Source organism: Falco biarmicus, chromosome Z (genome assembly GCF_023638135.1).
Source record: "Falco biarmicus isolate bFalBia1 chromosome Z, bFalBia1.pri, whole genome shotgun sequence".
Lineage (NCBI taxonomy): Eukaryota > Metazoa > Chordata > Aves > Falconiformes > Falconidae > Falco > Falco biarmicus.
In genome coordinates, this window is record NC_079311.1 from 81,258,807 (window position 1) to 81,285,294 (window position 26,488).

Sequence of the window (26,488 nt, forward strand, 5' to 3'; positions counted from 1 at the left end):
GGACAGCCTCCCAGGCCTCGCTCTCTTTAGCCCTAGACAGAAAAAAAAACTACCCATGGTTTCACCAGCGAGGCTAGCAGGTAGCTTCTTTATTTTGCCAGAACTTTTGAATACTGTGTTCTTCAAAAGAGAAAGGAGATGGAAAAAGGGAGGGGAAGGAAAAAGAAAAACAAAAATGCTTTTCCTATTAAATGTTTTATATTTTTATTTTTTTTTTTACTCTTAATTGAAGGATGCAAATCCAACCGCGGTCCCCGGCACTAGGGCTAACAGCTGGCTGGAGGCTTGTCCCCCTTTGTGCAGTCGAGCTTCCCTCGGCGGCTGGCGGCTGCGAAGCGGGCAGAGTGGGGCTCGCGGCACAGCTCCCAGGCAGCCGCAGGCAGCGAGCTGGCAGGGGAACAGACAGCCCTTGTGCTGGGGCGCTGGGCAAAGGTGAGGTGTGGGGGCAAGCGCTGTAAAGGTTCGGTAGGCATCGTCCCCGGGGGGGGCGCGGGGCCGAGCAGCGCTGACACTGGGGTCCGGCTGGGATTTCTCCTCTTCCAACGCACAAACAGCAGAATGTTGCTCAGCTCAGCTGAACTACTGACTCGGGCTTGACCTGGCTCACACTCTGCCAAGAGTAGCGCACTTACCGGTGTAGGACACAAGTCAAAATACCCGATTTATCGCAGCGAGGTTTTGAACAGTGTGCTTTACATTACAAAGAATCTCATCCAATGGTAATGGAAGTATCATGTTAATGAGCTATTTCTTCTTTGTGCTATATGTGAAGTACAGACAATAAGAATGAAATCTAATAGATTTTAAGCAAAGTTTGTGCCTTGATGGTCACAAAATAGTACAAGTGACACGGCATCTGATACAGGGAAGGTCCGCAAACTAGATACAAAGCTAAGGGAAGGTATTAATCCCAATAATTTGAATGGCATCACACCCTGGAATGTAGCGCAATGCTAGGGGAAGGAGATCTTTTTGACATGAAAGAAGATTTTTGCACTTACACTGATGTGCAGTAAACAGCAATGGTTCTTAGAGATGTTACGATGCCAGAGCAAGTACCATTACAAAGGGAGATTATTTTTTTTTAAACAGTGCTATCAAAATGCAAAGGAAATTAAATCCTAAAACCTATACTAAAATAAAGGTACAGAGCTGACTTGAACAACCTAAAGCAAGGAAATTCAATGCTTACACTTAGACAGGCAAGGTTAATTCCCGAACGCCCCAAAGGCCAAGCTACTTCCTTGCATGCACACTATGTGCATTTATCTGTTCCTGTACATACACGCACATATATATCAATGGGAATAATGGCAGTCCAGCCTGCTGAAGGGCACCCACACAGTGCTCTCGGCAAGCTTTGCCCAATGCCACCCGTGCGGCTGATGGATTCCAGCGCAGGGCAGGGAGTGACCCCGGTGCCACTCACCCCAAGTTCCACAGCCCCTTCTACATGTATTCAGTTACTCCACAAAAATACCAGAGCAACTTCTTTCTCACTGATCTCAGTTCCTGAAATATTGGACCTAAACCAAAAGACGAAGGCAAATTGCTCAATCTATTTCTGTAATCTACCAAATAATAGCATCTATTACAGGGCAGTATGTGACTTCTCTGTTTACGTGTTTTTAAAACAAAATAGCTGTGGCAAAGCTATACTTGAAACTATAAGAATATGAAGTGAGAATATTGAAGGCCATATTCTACCAGACTTACATTAAGTGGTCCTTTGGTCCTTGACTAGTCCCACCAAAATCAACTAGATTGTAAAGATTATCACATCATCCCATAAGAGAAAGGTTTGACAATCATAGTTGGTTATTTGCCTGGATGAGACAGCTGGTTACAAGATTGATTGTGTCCAATCCAGTCTGAACAAGCTCGTTGCACCCTTTGCAACAGGTTTTCAGCACCTTGAGGTTAATCAGAGGATACGCAGGTATTGGCATTTCGTAGCCATCACTGCTATTGTGCAACCAATAAATAATACTGCATTCTGCGGATAAGGAATATTAATGAGCTTAATATCAAGTACATGCACTAATTGAGACCAGAATAATAAACTTTCATAATTAAATTAGGTATTTAAACAAAACAACTGTTTCTTTCAATGCCATCTGAAAAAATTATATTTAACAAGTTGCAGAAACCCTGAAGACTCCTCACTGTCGTGGGCCACCGTGTTCGTCTTGCAGAGCCTGATGCTGCACGAATGGCCATGCTCAGTGAGCCCGGAGCAACCGGGCACATACACTTCAAAGCTGTGAACAGAGGAGCATTTATAGGAGACAATCCTTCATTTAGAGTGAAGACGCATCTGACTTCATAAACATCTTTAGTCCTCTTTCCTTTTCATATGTGCATGGAATTTCAGTCTAGAGGAAATAATTATGATCATCTAAGCTTGAACACCTGTATCACTCTGGAAATAGGCAAATTTGTTTGGGAGAGAAACAGAAACTCAACGGAACCCATTCATTGTGTTTCACCCTTCTAATTCTCAGAATGTACAATAGTCAAAAGATGGGCAGAGGATGAAGACAGGCATTGGAGAACAACAACAAAAAAAAAATCGAAAGCATTATCTAATACTAGAGAATCAGAATAATAAAAAGGGGCAACATTTTCATAAAGATATGAGACAAGAACTTGTTGTAATACTACCTCAGACCTGAAAGCAATATATAAAAATTGAACGCAAAGCACTGGATATTGCTTTATCCTAAGTAAGCCTCACAGGGCTATTTTAAATTGGAATACACTGCAGTGTGATCCCTCATCATTTGTTCAGGGACCAGTTCAGGAGATCTTTATCATGTATCTGGAAACCTGGGTTTTCATTCAAGCATGAAAACAGAATCACTTCCAAAACAAGTTAGATAAAGATCTAAGGCCATGAAAGACACAGAATTGAAAGAGGACAATAAACCTTCCCACAGCCCAAGTCTGGGCTCTAAATCTTTGGTCTGTAAACCACCCCTATCTAGTAGCCTTTATTAAAAGGCTACTAAAACAAACCATGTTGGACATGAGCAAGGATAAAGAGATCAAAAGCCTCATCGTACGGATTGGGGATCAACTCTCCACCTCCGCATGACCAACAGAAACCCTTCTCATCAGGCAGCTGCATCCCTTCCCAAGCCGACAGGAAAGGTGGAAGCCCGGGACGTTGGGGGAGCCTGTCCCCAGGCAGCAGGACCCCCAGTCCCAGTGGGCCAGCCCCGCATCTGAGAGCTCACTGCCAAGCTCATCCTCCTACCTCAAGCCCCAGTTAAACCCACAGCATCATCTACACACCAGAAAGAAGGAAAGAAATGCTGAGCACAAGCACACATGGACCCACCCTAACAGCCTGCCGGTAAAGATAAATTTTCAGGTTTGGCTACCAAAAGCATCAGTGCCTGTGTAGCAGCTTGCCTCGTGCTCCTCCCTCATTCTCACGTGCTCTCTGCAGGTCTAGACAGAACTACCCAAGCCTCTTATACTGTTTTATATTGAGATTAAATACTCAATTGGACATTTCTACAGAAATGGTATTTTTGGTAATATTGTTCAGTACAGAAAATATAAAAGAAGAAAGCTAGCATTGTTATAATTTAGACGGTTTAAAAACAACTTGGATAATTTGGATTAGCTAAGAAGACAAAACCAACCACAAGTTTCTTCCTGTATGGCAAAACATCAGGAATGATGTGGTAAATATACTATAACATTACAAAATACCCAATAGTCTCAAATCGGTAATATCCAGCAGAGGGCATGCACACCCTGGTAAGATTTTTGCACTTGAGAACTGACATTTCCTAAACAATTCGGGAACAAACAATTTGGGCTGAGAATACAGGCAAACTCATAGCATCAGTACACACGCTCTACAACACTTTCAGATCAAGAACGATAAAGCTTCCCCCGTAAAAAGACACCTAGGAATGTTCGTTCCTACACTGAAAAAAAAAAAAAGTCCTTGAAAGAGGTATTTCCCACTTCTACCAGCTGACAATTTTCCTCTTGCTGCCAAATGCAAAAACAATAACCTTCACACAAAAAAACCCCTACCATCCCTCAATACGAGCTTCACACCTGAAAGGAATGCCACATTGAAGAGCAAAATTCAGATTGATTTACAAACTTCTTATTCTCTATAGATGAAATACCAGCTGCACAAGTATTAAATAAAACTGAGTATCTTCAACAGGGCCAGATTTTTATCCTAGATTCTTTAATAACTTCACAGCACAGGATAGCAAGATTACATACGGTTCTATTGAATCTTTTATTGGGTTTTATTATACTTAAGTGAGAAGAAATTTTAAAAACCCAAACCAACCCAGGGAAGAATTTGTCATTTGTCACATTTGTTTCAGAAATTGCTTGCTTACATTTCTATTATAGAAAACTTGGTAAATGTCTACCCATGCTTTTAGAGTCCTCCCGTGGCAGCACTTCATTCTCAGCCGCCGACCCAGGCCCCTCTGCCAACCAGGGCAGTTCCCCACGTTGAGAGAGATACAAACGCACCAAGGAGGAATGTCCGTCGCCTCCTGCAACCCCAACACGAGTGATGGTAATGAACTGCTACTGGCCCATCTGTGGAAACGATCACTTCCAACCTTGACCTCTGCTTTACAGCACAGAGTAATCGCTATTTGGGTTCCTTATCAGACAATATATTTTTTTAACTTTGAGTAGCCCTGGGAGATGAACTTAATTTACAAGGTCTACAAGGCAGGCAGCTTAGGTTACATGTAGGTCACAATAAATAATACTCATCCCTTGGCCAGCGCAAGCTCTGCTGCCACTGCCTAAGTTGAAATGACAAGCTTTTATTATTCCTAAGCACTTGATTTTGAAACATTTGCACAATCTGTTAAGTCCAGACAAATTTAAATGGTTCTGACATGCAGCCTGCTAGGGTCAGTGACAGGGATAATGCCTCTTTATGTGGGTAAAATTTTGTGGCATATAGGTCACTCTCTTAAGGGGAATCAACTGTGTGTCTCTTCTTTGCATTTCCACCACAATCCTTCATCCTGCAGCCTGGAGCTGAGAGTGAAATGCAAGAAAGGAGCTGAACGCTCAAAGCAAAAATCTGCTTCCAGGACAATCCATTATATCTGACAAGTTAAATGTTCCATGGTAGACCATATGGCATAGGAGCAGGGCCGACGATGGAAGAGGGAAACTCAGCAAATGCATCACAATTAAGGAGTTTGACTATAGAATTTACTTTGATTTACCTTATTTTTTATTATATATTGGATATTGTAGTCTTTCAGTTTTCATATAGCCCTTCCAAAGCCTCTGCTCAACCTACCAAGCTAGCTACACATGAACAGGTGCTTTGCCAAAATTACATGCTCCAAAATCTTAAGGTCTTGGTTACTTTAAATAGTACTCCTGATGAAGCCATTTTTATACCTGGTAAATTTTCTAGTTGGAGGGTATTTCTATTATTAACAAGCATAAATGTTATTAGTATTTGTTAAAGACCAAAGCAAAAGGGAAGGTGACAAAAAGAAGAAAACGGCATTAAATCCCTGCCCCCAAAGCCTTGGCGAGGAGTTCTCAGTAGAAATGTCACCCCAGCAAAGAGTGTGGACCTCTGACACTGAGAGCTGGCAGGGGTCCCCACCCTGCTAACACCTACCACGACCTGCAGGCACCCATTTTTTATCAGATTGGCCCCTTATTGTCGAAAGAACTCCTACACAGGCAAGGTAACAGCATGGATGGTCTGAAAGATCTTTTCCACCTCCAAGGTCTGTAGCTTTATGACCTACGGTGAAAATGGGGGAGCTACGTGAACCCTCCTGAGTCTTCCCACTCATTACATGTGTGCACGCAACCAGATCCAACTCTGAGCAGCTATACAAGCCCACAGCTGCCACAGGTTTCTTTTTTATCGTTTTGATTACCAAATCATACTACTGAATTCATCAGAGATGCAAATAATAAACTAACCCTTTCTGTAAGGCACCCACCACTCAGCATCACTTTCTTTTGAAGAGCCAAAACCTTGTAACCGGCTGCCACGGCAGCGGGATGGGAAACCGCATGAACTGGGAATACTAGCTTTGCCACACCTATGGAGATTGATCTTGACTGACATAAATAACAAATGGCCCAATTAGAAGAAAAACCATGCAAATTAGCTGCGCGTAATGAAGTTCCTAAATAATTTGGAAATGCAGTGCTGAAAACAGTAACTAGTCTTTCCAGAATTCCTTGCAGAGAATCTCTTCTGTGTGAGAGGATGGAGGACTTCTATAAGCTTGTTGTCCTGGTCCAGTATCATGCAGGTCTGCTACCATTCAGCAATCGAATCTGCAGAAATAACTGCGTAACCATTTTTGGGCAATGCCCTGGAGTCACGATGCAAAAAATAATGTAGGTAACCAAAGCTACAGCCTTATTTAGGCATTTAAATAAAGTCTCATAGGCAGGAGTAAATCCAAGCCAGTGTCACTGGTGGCAGTGGAAGCTGTTGACGCACAACTCACCAACACAAATCACTTCCTGGGCTCTGGAATTGGAAACCTAATTTTAAGCGCTTATTTTTGTAATCCCTTTTTTTTCCAGTGTCAACCTTGGAAATGCCAAGCCAGCGTTACTACCAGTAAGGGCCCATTCTGCCCAGTGCTGAGATCAACAGACATAACCCAGAGATTTCCAGAGGGATCTCTGGAATAGGAATATCATGGGTATAGGGAAATACCTTCACTGAAAGCAAGGGGACTGAACTCGGCACACCCATGGCCAATCTATGCTTTTCTAAGCCCAAAAGGGTATGTCATCACTGCTTAATTATTCTCTAGGTTTGTAATATAATATATTTTTTTCTAGTATTAAATGTCTTCTTACCCAGAGTAAGTATTTCTCAAAATTTTTAAGGGTTAAACCCAGTAATTTTCCAAATTACTTTCATTCTACCCCTTACCAAGGCTTGTGCCAGAGTGCCCACCTGGGGCAGCACCCACCATCCCCTGGCAGGAGCTGGCAGGCACCCAGGGGGGCTCTGGCGTCTGCTGGGGAACATCGGGAATCATTTTGTGGAGGACTTGGGTTATACAGTGCTGTGCCAGTCTCACAAGACCCTCGGAAGAGCCCATCATCTACACTGACCGAGACAGCAGGTGTTATGGGATACAAATTTATGTTTAAATGCATCGTGGTTTTAATGTTTCATGAAATTTAGATTAAAAAAAAAATCATTAATAGGAACAGGGGTCACTTTAGTGAAGCAGTCCTTAATGATCTTTTAAAATACCAATTTCAGCAGGAGAAAAAATGTCGTTTTTCAAAAATATATTTGTATTTTGTTACTCCTGGGAAGAAAATGTTTTTAGTTTACTTCAAACATATTCCTGTTATTTCTGCATTTTTGTGAAACCGCTATTGTTTTAGCTCCCACAAACAAAGATTAAAGCAGAAAAACAGAAAAAAAAATGCTTTAAAAATTGTGGGAGACTTTGTGTAAACCAAGAAGTTACTATTTTGAACTTGATAGTTCAGGACTACCCCAGGCGGAAAGGCAAGGTGAACGGCAGGCAGTAGTCCTGGCGCGCTGGCAGAACAAAGACCATTAGGAAGCCAATGCTGAAAAAAAGAGTCGGATCCATTACTCCAGCGCTGCAGTTCCTCACACAGATCTTAAATTTATTATTGATTTAGCATTTAGTACTGCAGGCACTGGAACAAAGACCTCTATGATTATAAATGCATGCTTTTGTCGCACGTGCTTTAATTTTAAAAAGGGTACTTTTTTTCCCCAAAGATCCTGCATATTAAAAGGACATCAACTTCTTCAAAAGTCACACATCTTTCAAAATGTGTTTTTACAATTTGAGGTTACTGTCAGCGATGACAGAGAAGGATTTCTGGGTTTGTTTGTTGGGGGCTGGCAGACAGTCTATTAGAGCTGCAACCAGCCGCAGGTCTCATCCTGGTGCAGGGAGAGGTGGGCACCCCAGTGGGCAATTTACCCCCAACAGCCCTGGGGCAAAGCAGGACCCGTGGTCATCCTCAGCTCTGCCACGAGGAACACGCCTGGGGCAACTGCTCTGGGCACCCATAGGAGCAGGAACAGAACCATCCTGCGTGCCTGGAGACAGCCCTCCTCAGCTCCCTTGGTCCTTTGCACATTTAAGGGCAGTTTATTTTGTATGCCTTTTCACTGTATGCACAGAAAAATTCCCAGGCACCCAGACAGAAAGCACATGTGCCATTCTAAACTATTTATTGTTTAAATGGGCACACATCACACAGATAATGGCTCTTTAAAACACTCCTGGCATCAGTGAGCCACTGGGCTAGCACCATCGAGGAGACAAACGGCTTAAAATGGATGTTTTCTGTAATACAGCTCTATAGGCTCATGGAATAAACTCGTTGCTTCACGATATTCTAACCAATGCACCTACCTGCTTGGCTATCAGTAGCGATGGATGTGTACACATAAATGAAGCAGAGAAGGGACATGGAAAGAGAAAAACAGCTAAATTCACACCAGTAAAACAAAGCAAAATGAGGCAGGTATTTGTGCTTTGCAGTTTCCACTACTAAATCCTGATCAACGTTTTTATTACTAATTAAAATGTCCATATCATGAAATAGCACCTGATCCAAGAAGCCTTTAAGTACAGCAGATGAACTTCTGTGTTTTGTCAGCAAACCTGAAATTTTGGCCTGGATTTACTTTTAAATGCACTGCTTTCTGAGCCACTAATGAAAGAGAACAAAAACCTTAGCAAAGTATTTACTTTCCCTATACCAGGTTTTTAATCAAAAGATGTTTAAAAAAAAAGGAAAAACAAAGTTAAAAAATCCCAACTACTGGAACTGGTCTTTGTCTTCTCATCAGAAAGTTAAATATACCCAGATACAAAATTTCAGGAAGCTAAAAATGAGTTCAAGGCTAGTATGTTGTCCATGTCCATAATGTTAACGTCCAGTTTCATGAAGGGAGTACTGGAGCCCCAACAGAGAGAACCTGCCACACAAAAGTGTTTCAGAAGTCCTAGAGCCACCACCAATGCAGCCACCTCACTGAGACGCAAGTCTGCACTCACGCACAAGTTTTATAGGTTTGGGACAGTAGAAAAGCAAGCTATGTCTGGTACCCCTGGCACGCACCGTTGGCCATTCTTGTCTCACTTGACAACATGAGTGTCCTTCTGACAATGTCCAACAGGCGATGCAGGACAAGAAGGTCAGCCGCAGCATCTCTCCAAGGACAGTCTCAGCAGTGCTTGCTGGTTGCAGGAGCAGCTGAAAGCTTTGCTCGCCTTAAATTTTGCCGTTGAGCGAGTGCTCAGCTACGAGTATCTCCGCATCCAGCACGCTGGCTGCACACAGCTGCATTGGGAAACACGGCAGTCATCACTCTGCTCCCCAGCCTGCTCGCAGCCAGAAAACCCTTGGTGTCTGCCTCTCAGAAAAAAATGAGTCTATTTGCAGTGTTACTTCACCTGCACAAAACAGATTTACTCGGGCTTGTGCAAGAGGAGGTGTAATGATCCTGATTTCTGCCTGAAAACAGAACGCTCCCAGCTGACCTAAATGGACATTAGAGCCACAAGATCCCATTAAACTCCAGCAAAATTAATTCCCGCCCCCCCCCCCCCCCCGCCCCCCGAGAAGTAGCAACTTATTAACTGCAGTTTGTTAAGCAGCCTGTTACATGTATTTATGACAAATATGCTTTGATTTTCAGAAGCGTTGAACTCTCATAGCTCCTTCTGTGGGTGATCAGTAATTCTGAATGATTACACTAATGAATTCCAATGAAAAAATACTGTTACAGAAAATTTTCTCAGAAAGGTGCTGGTAGACTTAACACAGAGAAGCTGGCTATCACTGTCACCTGCAAAACAGCCAGACAGAAGAAAGTTCCAAGAATTTTAACTTTCAGCCACTTTCAAAACCCTTTAACATAGCGCTGGAAGTTCTTGTCATCAAGACCAAGTCACGGTAAGACCGGGGTGTGCTCACCCCAGGCTTCCCATGGTCTGCCTTAGCAACTGCTGCAAATGTTTCTATGTCTGACAATAAATTATTAGCTAGTTTCATTTTATTCCCAGCTGAACTGTTACTGGGATGGTAACATTCTGAAAAGGTAAAATTTCAAAACAAGGCAGAACTTGGCAAGGGTCAGAGGACTCAGGCAGAAATTGCAAGGGTGGGGTTTTTTAAAGGTAAACCAGAAGCAGCAATCAAATCTGGACTTTTCTGTGGCCTGGAGAAAGGCAGCCATCCTCTGCTGGAAATGGTGTTATTTCCCAGAACACAGAAAAAATACCGTATAGATTTCTGGAATTAAGGCATAAAGCGCCTTGGTTGATAATGAAATTTATTTTCTATGAAGATCAAGAATATACCAAAATGGGCCTGAAACAAAGTATAAAAAAAAAAAAAATGCCACAGTGGAAGGATAAGATGACAATCTAGTCTTCTTGGGTTTTGTCCTTTGCAAGGGTTTGAAAAAGCCTGGGATAGTATCTTTTTCTCCCCTGCAAAAGCACTGAGAACCCATGGATGCTTTGCTATAGCTGGCGCTCCTGCAGCCTGCCAGGAAAGCAGTGGGAATGAGCTTCTCGCTAGGAAATACTACAACAATGGAAAAATCACCCCATTATTCTATTATTTTTTTTTTTACACTGCTGAGCTGTTTATTTCTTCTAATCCAGTAAATTCTTTTTTTCCCTTGGAAACAGTCACTAATTTCAGATGCATCACTTTAAGGCCTGATTTTCAGAAGAATAAAGTATTCAGAACTTAAAAGTTTCTAAGGGCATTCTGGTTTCCTCAAAGACCCAGGGTGTCCCACAGCACATCCTGAAATCAGCAGTCATCTCTGAATATTTTACCCCAAGTGCTCTGTGATTTTATCGGATCAAATAAACATAGAAAATATATGGGGTGCTTATATACCAAGGCTTCTCTGTCTTCATGCTAAGAACAAAACCATCTCTCTCAGTCCATTCAAGATCCCATTGCTTTTCATTCACCAAAAATTAAGAAAAATAATGATCTTTTATTCAGCTCCTCCCTGAGGGGCAACATACAAGTAAGTCCTCTGTGATTATATTTTTAAGGAGCTTGCACGGTAGAGATGTATTTAAGCTTGATAACATATTCACAGTTCCTTTGTAGTTTTTTAAATATAAATAATTCTCACCTTATTCCTGCCAGCAGCGCCACTGAAGTCAAGGGAACAGCCACATAAGACGACAACAAGCAGCATCTGGCCCTTACCAAGGCAACCCCCAGTTCCTTACTAGTAGAAAATAAACTAATGTGAAACTTATCCGTAACACCACCAGTTCAGATTGCTCAGACCAGTATTACACCAGCACCCTGAGGTCCCACCGACATCCAGGGACACCCTGTATGAAGCGCTGTACAAAGCAGCAGTGGCCTCTTGTTTTATGAAATAATTTAAAAAGCTATGAGGGTGAAAGCTTTATGATTTCCTACTATTTCTTCTAAGTCATTGGGTATCCGCGCAATATAAATCTGTCTCCCAATGGCTCTCTAAAACTGGATAAACTGGAACATACAGGGAACACGTCGCTGGTCTCACCCAGTTCTTAGCAGAAGAGTACCCAGCCCCACAGAACCACATCTGCAGCAAAAACTGCCCTGCCACAGCCCCCCAAGCCACCCATCACCCCCCGCCACCGTCCCCCTGGCAGAGGCATGATGCTCACGCGGTGCGGGCAGACCCTGCTCTCCTGGGGGCAGCTGGAGCGCCAGTGTTGAGGGATGCCAACCCGGCACCTCCAGAAAAAACAGCATTCACAAAAATAAGTAGTCTTTGAAAGACATTATTTTTCAGAGTAGGGGTTTTTGGGTTGGTTTTTTTTTTTGTGTTGTTTTTCTTTTTTTTGAAAGCAAATGTTGAACTTCTAAAATTAAAACATGATGTGTCTAAACAATCAAATGTGTTTTTAACTTATTCTATCACTTCCTCATTTAAACTTTTTTTTTAAAAAAAGGCTATGGATTTCATACAATGTCGTTTTAACAGTACCAGGAAAGTTTCTTAAGTCACAGATTTTTCAGTGAGCCCAAAAACACAGACTTTGGGGTGGGGGGAAGAACCGATCGCAGCAGGAATCTCTTTAAAAGGCAACACAAAAAGAAACACCATCTTGAACAGTCTCTCAGCAATAGTTGTGCCATATATAAAGGAAATAAAAAGCTCTCTAAAATGTAAGAATGAACCTATCTATTCAGATTGCTTACAGGTGACATTACACCATCTGCTTGGGCAGTGTGCCCATACAAAAGGAAACTATACCAAAAAGTAAAACCTGATACATTTTAAAGAAATAGTTATGCAAAAAAATACAAATGATTTTATATCAAAGTACAAATTAAGTTCCATAGTACTGAGCTACAAAAAGTTCTTAAAAATCCAATGATCTGTGTAGAAATGATGCTCAAATACCTCGTGGGCAGAGAGAAGAGAGAAAGCTCTTTTCCCCAAGCCAGGAGGTGCAGCGTTGCTCTGGACCAGACGGGCTCAGCACCCCCGCCCCACAGGCATGTCCCTGTGAGCAGGGTCACACCTCCCTTGGAGAGAGACAAGTGCTGCTCTGCCCAGTCCCACCTGGCTACTGGGTTTGGGGGCCTGAGAAATAAGGAAGCGCAAACCCAAACCAAGGAATTGCATCTCCCGCCTGCCGGAGCGGTCTGCACTAGCCACCGGGCACTCCGCAGGCAGGCACATTCCCAGTGTGCTGTTGGGTTCTGGAATAAGCAGCCTGAAATTTGTCTTTTCCTGGAAAAGGTGCTGCCAATAGCGGTTCGCTTACTCCTACCACCGCCATGAGGCAGCCCCCACCACTGGCCCAGGATGCTTTACCCATCTCTTCCTTGGTGACGCTGGTGTCAGAACAGAGCTCCCCCAGCATGGCACAGCACAAGGTGCTGCAGCCGGCTCTCAGCTGGGTCCCAGGGAAGCCCAGCTCCGCTCACTGCCGCATGCCAGGAGATCCCCCCGACTCTGTGACCAGAGCCCTGCCCCAAGGGAAGCACCCAGCCGGGTGCCGGAGCCCCATCGGGTGCCTGGGGACATGACTCCAGCCACTTCCCAAATCCCAGCTGCCCAGCTAGTCATAGGAAGCAAAGCTGTATTTCTTGGAGGCCTAATAAGAAACTCAGCGGCAGAAGAAGCGATGTGAATGCCTGTCCTCTAAGGAGCAGCAAACAGCCGGGGCCATATCCTGCACTCCACACTAAGCCACCACCCCAGCTGATGCCAATGGATCTGTTTAGGCATGAGGAAGCCTTGGATGTAGAAACAATTGCAGAATTAATTAGATAAGGCTGGGAGAGAACAGACCACGTAATATGCCTAATTTTCTCAGAGTTTATTAGGACACAGGTATAATAAAAGGAAAGATAAGCGTGTGTGTTTACAGAAATTCTTGTATTCTGAAAAGAAACCCAGAGTTATATCTGAAAGACCCTAATGTTTGTGTATCAAACTATTTCTGCATTGAGTTTGTTGTTTTCCTCTTTTTTTTTTTTTTTTTCCGGGGGGGGGGGGGGGGGGGGGGGGGGCGGGTGTGTGTCTTGGGGGATAGGGCTTTAAAGAGTTAAAGGCTCCCTACCATTAATTTGAGGCTCCCTACCATTAATTTGCATCTGGTGCTTTTAGTGTGTTGTGTGTTTTTTTTCTTCCCTGAAAAGTTGGCAGAGCCGCCGATTTTCCATAATGCAAGCATTTGGGAATTGTGAGCGGAATGAAACCGATCCAATCTCCTGACTGCGACATGAATTTTCATTAATTACAACCTTGTCAGCAAAAGCATTATCAAAGCTGAATATGAAAATGCTAATGAGTTCTCATTTGCATATTTTTCTTTGTTGGAATGTCATTAATTATTACATTTTATGATGATGAATGCAGCTGTCGAAGCTCTCCGATGCATAATTAGCCATCAGAATGCCAGGAGCCGATCAGCATTTTTGGGTAAAAAAAAAAAAAAAAAAAAAAAAAAAAAGAAGAAGAAAAAAGGAAAAAAGAAAAAAACCCCAAAATTTCCCTTCCACCTCTCACACTCTCCACTCATGCCAAAGCCCCCCAAAGTTTGTGCTGTCGACACTACTTCTGCCACCGGCTCACTCCTGGCAAGCCCGAGCGGCGGGGGACGGATTTCTCCTCCTTTAATAAAAAATTATTTTGTTTTTGCCGATCATGCGCTTATACAATTGGAGCGGCTCTTAATAAAAAAAAAATATCGTTATTCCAGCTTAATTAATGCCACGCTTAATTATAACACCATGATGTCAGCGGGTTTTAATTAAGTATTGGCTCGGTTACAAAAAAACTCCTCGCTGCAGTAAGAGTCACTATCCACAGATTTTTGCAAATCACTTCACTCTCGGGGTTCGGGGTCTCTCCCAGTTCGTGAACCAGCAGGATCCCAGCTGGGATTGAATCCCACGCGGGAGGAGAAAGCAGCCGAGGCACAAAATATCAAGTACTGTGGTGCTGCGCTCCTCGGGCAGCCTTTCGAGCTCACCTCCTTGACCACTTTTTTGAGCTAAAGTGTAAGTGAAGATGACAAAACCAAGCTCATCCTCTCCCAGCCGCTGGGAACGGTGTTTATAAGTAAAAAAAGAAAAACAACACGGAGCAGATGGGACCATTACACATGACCAAACCAATCAATCACAGATGAAGGGCCCAGGTGCAGCGCAGCCGCGCAACAACGCACCATTTCACAGTCTGTCAGACACATACACATGGTCGTACATGAATGACCCTCCTCGGCTCCCCCAGGACCTCATCTGGAGCGCGTCTCCCCTCTCGCCTGCCTCCGCTCCGACTGACGTCTTCATAATCGCCCTGTCTCGGCTCTGCCGCCGCCGCCACCGTGCAGGGAGGGGGCCAGGAGGCACCTTGCTGGCAAGAGTCGGGGTTCCCCAGCCCGCTGCAGCAGCAACCCCGGGGCTGGAGGTGATGCTCATGCCCCGTTGCCCTCCCTAGGCCAGGTTTGCCAAAAGAGGTTGGAGTTTTAAGGGGAGAGGTGGCAGCGTGGGGGCATCGCAGGGGAAGGAACGTATCCCAACTCTGGATGGGCGATGAGAACAACGGCACCCACAGGGAGAGCCAGGAAGCACTGCCGGACATGGAGGCTGCGGTGCCTGCTGCTACCTGATGGGTATCACCACCCACAGCACCTCACGCCCCAAGGTGCTCCGGAGGGCTCCAGTGCCTCAGAGCTGCCTGACACCCCGGGTGGATGGGTGGACGGACATCAAGGAGGGACCGCGGCCCCATGCGAAGCTGGGGGGTCCCCTGCGGTGGGGTCAGCTGCAAGCACCACATCGCCTGCCTCTGCTGCCTGAGCCCTGGGAAGGAGGGATGCCAGAGTGCTTCTGTGGGAAGGAAGTGTTTGAACCTATTCTGACCGAGGAGCAATGGTGGGGTAACGTATACAGAACACTGCTTCGTCCCCTTCAAGCTGCTTAGCTGGATGGAAGAAGAATGAATGCAGGTCATGGCACCCACTACAACCTGAATCACCTGCCCACCACACAGCAAAGTCACTCCAGCAGGGTCACCAATGGTGGCCGCCTCCCCTGCGCCAACAAAGCCTGAGAAGAGCAACAGAAGTCCTAGCTAACTGAGGCCACGTCATCTGGGTGACCAGGGAGGGGAAGAGAAATGACTTGTGTTTGTAAAACGAATGAGGAGAAATCTGTTTTTAAGCGTAGGGGGGAAAAAAAAAATCTGAAGTATCAAACCCCTTGGGCCAGCTGATGACTGGAACAACTCACCCCTGTCCCAGCATGGACCAGTGAATGCTCATCCTACAGCGATGGTGGGATACCTGCTCCCCACCCAGAAACTCCCCTAAGCAAACCTAAGATACGCATGTCCCTTGAAACAAAAACCCTTTTTTCCATTGTTGGACAGAATTTGCCAGTCCTTTGTAACTTGCCTGAACTCCGCTGCATTAATAATATGAAGAAAAGTGTAATTTCTGAAAGGACACAAAGATGAAATAAAGGCAGTTGAAATAAAAACCTCCAGTTCTCGAAAGCAAACTAAAGCTGCTCATCCTACTTGACTCTGTAGATCTGAAAGATGTTCTTGTCACAGAGATGCTCACCTGATGAAAGGTCTCACCCAGGGAAATTCCTAATGAATTTCATTTAAAATCTGAAAATATACTCCAGTCGCAAGGCACAAAAACAGGTTAATTTAAAAATAAACAAACAAAACCTTTCAGGTTTCTTTTAGCTCTCTGCTGTCACACAGAATCATCAGGGCTTCTTTACATATGCTTTAAGATATACATTTTCATTTATATGGTGTTATTTCAGAGACTGACCAAGCTCCTGTTTGGCAGGTTTTGACAGGGAATAGGAAAAAAAGGTGCATAGGGGAAATTCTGATGGAACATCTACGAGAGCCAAAGTATATCTCCTGCAATCTTTTCTGTCCAACACGCCTTTTCTCAGTTTTTATGCAAAGCCCTGAAAAACACAAGACACATCTCTTAAGCTACATTTTGAAAGTATCTACCTTGAATTTTGGATCACATTCAATTTATGAGGCACAACTAATTTTAGAGCACACTGGGCATCAGCAGAGCAACTGAAATAAACCCTCCGCTTCCTTGTGGGCAGCACAGGCTCCTTCCATCTCCCAACCCAGGCAAGCTCACAAAGCAGTTTTATGACACGCTTGTTTTGTTGTTGTTTCTAAACTGCTTATCAATAGAATTCCACCCCCCCATTCTTTTCATTAGTACCTTGGAAACACTCGCTTATTATATTTCCCAGAAATCTGTACGCTCCCAGAAGTATCCTACCATTTTATGCTGTCTGCTTGCTCACGGAAAACTTTGCCTATAAACTCTGTGATGCTAGCACCCATCATACCTATTAACATTTTCTAGTGCTATAAAGAAAAAGTCAACTTATGTTTCAAATGGGCTTCCTTCTCTTCCAACGAACAGAATCCACACATTTGCATTAATAAATTTATATTTTTTTGGCTCAAAAGAAACTGCAGTACAAAAAGCAGATGTGTACGTTGGACTCTTTCAAATTAAATTTCCAAAAGCTGAGCCTACTCTAACTTCAGATCAAAGGCACTAAAACACCATCTCCTCCCCCTTCCAGTGTAATTACAGAGATTTCATTTCTTTTGTTACACTGAGCACAACAGGTAAATCGCAAAACCTGAAAAATAATGATCAGCTGCTGCCACCGAGCCTGTCTGTGTGGTGATGCACCTCTGTGCCACACCCCTGCTGCTTCGGCTACCCAGGGATGGGAAGTACCGGCTTTATTCCTAGAGATTGCTTTGCCTTACGAGCTTTACGCCAAAGCTGCCCAGAGGAACCTACTAGGTTACACGTTGTATTCTGGCAGGGCTGGAGGAGGCGAGGCGCAAGGGAGAAGCAAAGCTTTTAACACCGATAAAACGCAAACCGGCAAGGGGAGAGCAAGGGAGTCCTGCAAGTTCAGATGTTGTCGTGAAGTTAGAACGTATTAATTTTCCACGTGCCTCTGGAAAAAAGAAGTGCACAGTCACAAAAGCACACAAGAGATCCAAAGACAGCATTTGCAAAGAAAAATACACCACCCCACTCTGCTGTTATCCACAGTGCTCGCTCAGAGACTGTACCGAGCAGTGCAGCAAGCGCCAGGCCAGGGTGCATGAAACAGAAGGAATTCCAGGACATACGCAAACCTACCTGGGTTGGTTTGTGTTGGGGACCAACCCACTAACCACGACATTTATTCCAAATACCAACACATTTCTATTTTTAACTTCTCACTGTATCTGGTTCTACTGCTGGCCATTAATGCACCCCTACATTATTTTCTCTGGATGAGAACTTCTGCATGTAATTCCTTTCTCATCTGGCCTTTGCTCAGCTCAAGGCTTGTGACCAGTTTCTCATTCATCACGGGATCAAATGGCCTTGTAGCATTCCCCCCAGCCCTCAGAAGGGACCCTCTGCAATCCCATCCTCCCTGCAGGAGGCAGACCTGCCCTTCCCCCTTCCCCCGTGAGGGAGTCCTCAAAGTCGATGCTCATGTTAGCTTGCCACTGTGGCACCTTCCATACTCCTGTATCATTCCTATGCCATGTACAAATCCGTATGTATTAATAACCAATGAATCATCACTGCAGAAGGCAACCAAATAATGCAATAAACCAGCTCCACCCATCCCATGCAACTATATGAGATAGATAATTATCTCCCATGAAAACCAGTACAGACCCGGGTTCTTTGTACACCCGCACCTGCAGCCAGTGTCTCCAGCCCCGTTCCTCCACTCTGGCCCAGCGGCTGAGCAACAGAGGATGAGGCACATGGCACGGACACCTCCCACCGGAGCTGTTGGAGGAAGGTAGATAGCTGATACAGAGCACTTGGCTGTGCTGGGGTCTCTCAGATGGGTAACAGCCGCCAGCATGACAGAGGAGCAGCAGCAGGTTCATACTGTACTTAAAAGATGCAATTTAAGCGGCTTCAGTTAAAACTGTGAGCTCCCAGTAACGTAAAATTGCAAACTTAAACAGGAGACCGGTATTACCTCCAGCCAGAATCCAGGGCTTCTTGTACCTTATTACTGGATTTTATTCCAGTTCTGCCTTTGGTTCTCCTGCTGACCTTGGGGAAGTCACAGCTTCCCTACCCTTAATTTAGCCAAATCCGCTCGGACCATTCCACCTGGACCAGCCTACAGGGCCAGCCCGTGGGGAAAGCAACTCCAACACTTTCACCCTGACCTTCAGAAAGTCTTGTGGGATTTTCCACTGTCGGGGAGTGTATCTCTGCCAATTTCACCTAACCTACGTATGCGACAAGATATCAGCAAACCATCACTCTGTTTCACCAGCATCTTTGCAAGGCTTATTTCACAAATGCAAGTGCAATACTTTTCAGTCCTTAGAATTTTAATCTTGCTGGTATGCGTGTACATCAAGGTGCCTGTGCACCAGGGTAGGATATGCAGAGCAGGAAAATTTTCACAGCCAGCATATCCACCAAGGGGCACAGGAAAAGAAGTTAAAATGGAGGAGGGGAATATTTATGAGAGAGAAATTAAGGGAGAAGTTTTCAAATTAAAAAACAAATGTGAGAGCACAAACAGAGCAGAAGAGAGTGGCTGAATTTATTTGATTATTCTAAATTCAGAGAGCAACAATGAAGAATGAAGGGAGAAGAGAGGTTATGTTACGTGAAAAAAGAAGGAATGAGCTCTGTATTTCTTTGTCCTTTTTCTTCCCCCTTTCTAGTTCCCACCTTTCTTAGTTTTCTGCTTTCCTGACTCCTCTGTCCTTCATTATCCTCTTCCCTGTTATTTTGCTTAAAACTGGCAAAAATTACAAACTGCACAGGCGTTAAAACTGGCCTGAATTCCAAATATAAGCCCAAATCTAGGCCAGAGGTATATTTGGCAAATATAAATCCTTGCCAGATTTACAGAGCTCTAATAATAAGGTGACAAGAACCATGCACAGGATTATGGATGTGGCCTCACTTATCCCTTAGAAAGTGCCAAAATAGTCTCCTTTGACTTTTATTCAACCTTTGCTCATGAATCTCAGATCACTAGCTTCGGGAAAATAAAAAAAGAAAAAAACGCCCCCCAAAAAAGAAAAAAAACAAACCTATTTTGGTTTGGGGTGAAGGTTTAAATGCGCTGTTTTCCATCAACCCGCAGATCTGTCTCTCTCCATTAAACAGCAACACGAGCCTACACAGAACATGGAAGGGCCTCATCTTGCAGCCCCGATCACCCTGAACAGGACTACGCCGAGAGCCTGTTCTTAGCTCTGCCGACGAATTTCCAGGTCAACTTCACACCCCAGTCGCGGAAGCAGAACGCAGGTTCCTGTTCCCTCCAGTGCTCACCACAGCTCTTCTTCTGTTTAGCACATGACGAAAGAAGCAGGTTCACATCATCCTCTTCCTCTCCTTTATTCATCTCAGGGCCTGAATCAGAAAAGTCCTTTCTATATTTTTAAAGCCTTCGAAGATCCCGCAGCATCCTTTTTCCTATTGTGGACATGTGGCTGGCTGCTCTCCATCTCCGGTCGGGAGAAGAGGGACATCCACTCACCACTCCGTGACACCTGGGATAATCTCATGGCCTGCCTCTCAACCACGAGCTTTTTTCAAATGCTTCCACTAGCACATCTTTCCTTTCCTCCCCTCTTACTTTCACACTCCCTCTACCTTTAAGTCATGATTTTGCTCCGCGTTTTAGGAATCTTGAAAGCGTTAGAGAAAATAAGCTATAGCAACAGCGACTCGCAAGCAGATTTTTATTATTACACAGGGCTGCATTCGAGTCAACAGGGCTCAGCACTGTGGCAGGACTCCTCCTGCATGGATCCAACTGCAGGACCGTGGCCAAAGCTGTATTTTATATTGCCTCTCTTTTAAGTGCAGCTTGCTCCCCTCAGTTTTGTATCATCAGCATATCTCATTACATGATGGAAGAAATATGTGGACTCTTATGAGAGAACAAGTCTAGCTTCAAAGCCAAGTCCATTCCCAACATGTTACAGGTGTGCACCACATGAGCAGGCACAGAAATTGCAACTGTTCAGGGTGTGATGACAGCTCCATATAACGTGATCAAAACCATTTCACATGTAAAAAAAAAATATCAAAGTTAGACAAAGAATAGTTCTGCCATACAAAGAGGTGAAACCTAGTCAAACAAAACACAATGAAAAGGACTGGCTATTTAAATGATCAAGTTAAACACGACACAGCTCAGGCTGCCATGCTCTGCTAGCGTTTATAAGCCTACCAAAGAGATCCTTGCTATTGCCTTGCTAACAGGCCACTCCACCTGGCTTACCCCCAGAAAGGGGGGCAGGAAGGGAACTCCCCAAGCTGACCTAAAAGCACATTCTGCATGTGCAAGCCAAGTACTCTGGAGGCGATAAAAGTCTCTCGCTCCATTCTGCAGAAAAGCAGAAGCAATTAAATAGTGAATTTCAGTCCCGCTTGCAAACCCTTAGTCTAGAGAAGCTCAGAGATGCAAAGGCTGGAGCTCCGTTGCCTTGAATCCAACCACAACAAAAAGGCGCAGAACGTATTTTAGGATGGCTAGAACTTGGGGTGTGTTATACGTGTGGAAAATTCTGCTGATGGGCAGGGAGAAATGATTTTTGTATTAACAACAGAAGGCCAAAGCACCTCTGTAACAAAACTCATTCTCAAGCGAACACCCATGAGTCTGTCACACCAACGTAACCTGGGCATGCTCTCTAGAGAAATGACACATTTTACATGTGACTTCTATAGCCACTCATGCTTGGAAAGCTCTAGGCTTTCAACAGTTTCCATCAATAGAAAATGAGGACTACACCAAGTGGATTTAGGACACTAAATAAACTGAGCAGTGAGGATGTTACTTGGTCATGACTAGGAGCGTGGCAGGGAGCTCCAGGAATGTAAACACGGACGAGCGGAGGGCTACAGCAATAAGCTTAGTCTCTGGTTGCATTTGGATGTTTCTGTCCACAAAACAGGGATTATGAGAGAATTTATCACCTATTCAGAGATTCCTTTGCAATCCCTTACATCCCAAGAGACACTATTTAAGAGGTTGGTGGTGTCATAGAAGGCTACTGAGGCCAGAACATATTTCCATCATGATAAGCACATAAAGTATTATCCAAGTTACAGTGCATCTGTATTTTACTTTTCCAACAGAAGCTGGCAGAAGATCCTTAAAAGGAAGGTCTAGTTAAGTTTAGGCAAAAGTTTCACGAGATACATCAGCCTACCAAACATACTGCCATTCCTCAGATATCAGCCTTCATCACTTCAGACGCTACCAAAGCGGATGGGTGGAGGTACCAGAAGGTGTGTCTCCTCGGGATGACCAGCAAACACAAAGCACGCTTCCAATCTGCAGGTCAAGGGGGGAAGATGAGATGAAGGCAGAACTGCCTCTCTGCTAGAACATTTGCCCTGCAGCTGCAGAGATGAGAAACCAACAGAAAAAAATCTGCTGGTAGCAGAAAATCTGCATTTGGGAAGACGGTAAGACTCCACTCAAAGGACAGAGTTTGGTCTTCTGCAAAAGCTTTCCAAAGTATTGGACAGAAACTTCTGCCTGGGGGATGTGAAATTTTGTTTGATCTGGATTCTATTTCTAAGGTATTACAAGGTTTTATAGATAAAGTGTTTTGCTGAATCAGCTTGGTATCTAAATACTAAAGATCTCCTCTGCCAAATGGACAATCTCAGTTCAGTTTCAGTTTGCACTGTTCTTTTCACAAGCCAGCAAATACTGGTAAATTTTAATTTTTGTTCCCCTAATGTATGCACTCAGGAAGACCACAAGTCTCAAGTCCACAGCCCTGCAACAGCTTAGCTCAGTCTTAAATATTCTACCTGTTACCTCCCTCGGTTTTCACATTTGCCTGTTCATCAGAAATGAAACGTCTCATTTTGCCTCCAGCTTCAGTGCTACTGTCTGCCAGTCACTCAGACACCATTCCTGTGAAGACAGCCAAACCTAATGAGTACAAGAAACTAATGAATCTGGCCTGGGAAGAGGCGTGAGAACCTTTGATATCAAATATGTGAAAGCAAAAATGCCTCTGAAGAAACATGAGGCTTGAGGACGACGCTGGCAAGATGAGTAAGATGAAACTTCCTTGTTACACTGAACGTGTAAGTTCAGTCATTCATGAAAGTGCGAAGCTCACTCAAGCTCATACTGAAGACTGTGCCACCAAGAGCATGATTCTTCTAGACCATTAAGAGGCTCAGAAAGAAGAGCATCAAAACTTTGGGTATTAGTTCTTCACAGACCCAGGTCCAGACTCTGGCTGAGAGTCAACTTTGAACCTGAGGGCAAACATAAGAGGCACATATGTCCTGGTCTTGCACTCTCCTAGAGACCACAAAGACAAAAACATTCCAGATGTAACTATGACCTGACAAATCTCACCTTCAAACCTTCCCATCAGACCACATAATATCAACCTTCCCATCAGATAGAGAATATGTTTATTCTGGCAGAAGTAAAAGCTATCAAGAATCTGAGGCAGCAGAACACACCACAGAGCAGAAAGCACTTGGAAACACTTCACCTTACAGTTCTGGATCAGCAACATTTTCCTCAACATTTTCTGCTGACCCAACTGAGTTCTGTATTCCTTTCATACACGAATGTACACTTTGTGTAGACTGGACTCATCCTTATAAAATATATTGTAAATATTCAAAATAATTTCAAAAGAACTAAACCAGAGTGCCACGCACAAAACTCGTCAATGAAAGTCTGTATGGGACAAAAGCACTGTGCTGCTGTGGCGAAAGAGCAGCTCCCCTCCTGGTTATCTCGGCGGACAGCTGAGGACACTTCAGAACTGAGGGGAGCGAGTTATTTGGTTTTTTCCCCCTGCAAACATGCAATAGTCCTTTCTCTTTTCTTACTTAAGAATTCTGTGATGGCTCCTCTATAGAGTTTAATCCATCTACTGATGTTCTCACCCACCATGTGATCACCCATTCTGGAATAATCCCTATTTCCTTCAATATTTCTTGCCTTTCCCCTGGGAAATTTATATCTGATTCTGGCATCTGTTCCCCATCCACTTTTGTGAACACTGAGGCAAAAAATCCATTTATTTTTTAGCAGTGTCTACATCATCTGTCAATAAATCACCCATTCCATCTTTAAGAGGTCCTAAAATCTACTTTACTGACCTCCCCTTCTTTATGCATTGCAATCGTCTTTCATGATTATTCATCTTAACTATGTATGGTTGTTCCTTCCTTTCTCTCTCTTTGCTTTCAGATTATTTTTTAACATTGAACCTCATTCCATGCGTTCTCTGAACTTGATGTTTTACATCTTATATTCTTGCCTTCCTTTCTTACTATTACTTTTTGCAGTGCTTGTTCTTCTATATTAGGATGTTAGTATGCTTTTCATCATATTATTTATCCTTACCACAGCTGTGTAGAATATACTTGTTACACTTATTTTTCAGTGGGTACCAATTCCCCTTGATGTTGCGTATTTATAAGGCATCATCTTTCTATTCCCTGGGAAAATAGGTTCTAATATACAAAGCTAAATGTGAGCTACACTTGGAATGTAACAGCTGCTCTGTTTGCACACCTCACCTTACTATCAGCAGGTAATTTAGTGCTTTTAAAATTACTACGAGTATTGTCCTGGCTTTGAGCCCATTTTAATGCTCAGTGAACAACAGTTACTCTAAAGTTTCACTAATTTTCTCGGTTTTCTTTTTTTTCTTTTTTTTTTTTTCTTGATTTGTTTTGGTTTGCTACTCAAAATAAAGAATGATTAAACAGATTACAGCCATTGGGCCAACTTCTACCGATGCCTGCAAACTTCGCCATGTAACACTTCCTAAAACAAGCACTCTTCAGATGTCCAGTTACCTTCTGAGTGCTGCTCCACATCCCATGGGAAATTTGTAATCTCAGCCAAAACTCACTTTGGAATCGATTCGCTAGCTATGAGATTTACATTAAAGTTAAAATTTAGGAAGGACAAAAAAAAAAATATTCTCCTAGAAGGCATATTTGGAAAACAAAAATTTGCTGGCAATGTGAACCAGAATCAGGCATTTAAACAACAAATTAAAAATGCTTGTAACTAAATTCTTGCTGATCCGTTTACATACTTCCTCATCCAAGAATTAATCAAAACTGCTTTTTCTGGATAATTCTCACACACGCACACACACACACTATATATATATATATATGTATATATATATGCACGCACAATGCCGCTCTTTTTAATATTTGATCGTTGGCCTAATTTCTTCATCACATTTAGTCAGCACGTTTACTTCCCAGAATATCGTTCTCCATCACTTCTCGTTCTATACTCTTTTTAGAACTATTGAGTATGCTTAAGACCACAATCACATAGTAAAAGTTTGCAGAATAAAGAAATGTATCCGAGTACTCTGATTTTAGTTAAAAATAAATATAATCTAATTAAAGCACTGATGGTTCCTGTTAAACGCATGCTCCATATCTTTTTATTTCACATGGTACAAGGATCAAAGCATAGACCTAGTATACCATCAGCCTTGTATAGTGTGAGAACTGGTGCTGTCCTTAATTCAGACCATATGGTAAGATGTATCTATTGGCATGATGCTGTAGAGAATTACTGTACCCTCCTGTCATACCCTTTTTATCATTTCCATTGGAACTGTTTTATATTTGATTTTGTATATTCTGTGCATCTGACCAAATGTGCTAAATCCAGTACAGCACTCGAGGCTGAAGATCGGGGACAAGAATAGAGGAGGCATTACAGAACCTGTCAGAAGGAGTTTCGAGAGAGAATTAGAAGTTTAACTCCAAAAGCATAAATCAGGTTTTGCTTTGAGACTACCGCATCTTCCTACAGAAAACGATGGCAATTTTCTCTCCTGGATGCCCTCAGAGAAAAGCCTGAGAAGAAATCTGCTGGGGAAATGCAGACGGCTGTTAGTTCTGACCAGCAACGCGCTGCCCAGGCTTTGCCCGTGGCTAACGGAGCCAGCATCAGCGCACAGCCACCTCACAGCTTTGCCTACTTTCTCTAGAGGAACACACCAAGACCTACAAAATAAGTTGATCTTACTTAGCGAACGCCTCATTTGATTCAGCCTCTCTATACCCGGTGAAGTCCAGACTTAAGGTACATCGGGGCTCAAAACAATTATTAATTATCCAGCTAAAAAGGCATTGTTTTACACATTCTGTGCCTTAACTAGAGAACAGAACAAACCCATTGTTTTTGCCTGTTTAATGGACCATGGCTGGAGCAGCTATGTAAATGACCTAGTAATTCAACAACTTTGTTTTGTTTCACAGATTTTCCCACATGTATACTTCCCAGCTGTAATGCAAATCTATTCCACATCCAAGCCAGTCGTGTCCCCCAGAAGCATGCTGCTACTTGAGGTGTACACTCACCGATTTTGGGACTACAAACAACTCAGGAAAATAGGAAGATTGCAAGTAGTTCGCAAATCCAGTTTTTTTTGGTGGTGGTTGGTTGGTTGGTTGGGGGGGGTGGGGGGTGGGGGTTGTTTTTTGTTTGTTTTGTTGTTTGTTTTTTTTAGGGGGGGCTGTTGCTTTTTTTGTTTTGTGGGGTTTGGGGTGTGGTGGTGGTGGTTTTTTTTCTTTCCTTTAAATGTCTAACAATGGTTTTCCTGGTGGTGTAAGGCTTTCTAGAAATGGGATTTTTTTCCTCTCCATGAATATTTTAAGTCAGTCACTTACACATTTCTTTTAATGCTCAAACAGGTGTGAGCTCAAATTCCCTCTGCCACTAATACCAGCTCAGCTGGAGAACAGCAGCAAACACTTGTTTGAAAGCCAAACTCAGTTCAGCTATCTAAAGGGCAGAAGCTCATTAACCATTAAAGCACCTTCTGGATGTTACTTTAAAAGCCACTTCTCTATTGATGTGCTTGCAATGCAGAAAC

General features: G+C 43.5%; 1 protein-coding gene across 22 annotated transcripts in view; it reads right to left on the minus strand.

Moving 5' to 3' along the window:
• Nucleotides 1–26,488, minus strand: part of TCF4 (transcription factor 4) — a 240,339-nt gene that overhangs the window by 126,163 nt on the left and 87,688 nt on the right. The window lies entirely within an intron of this gene.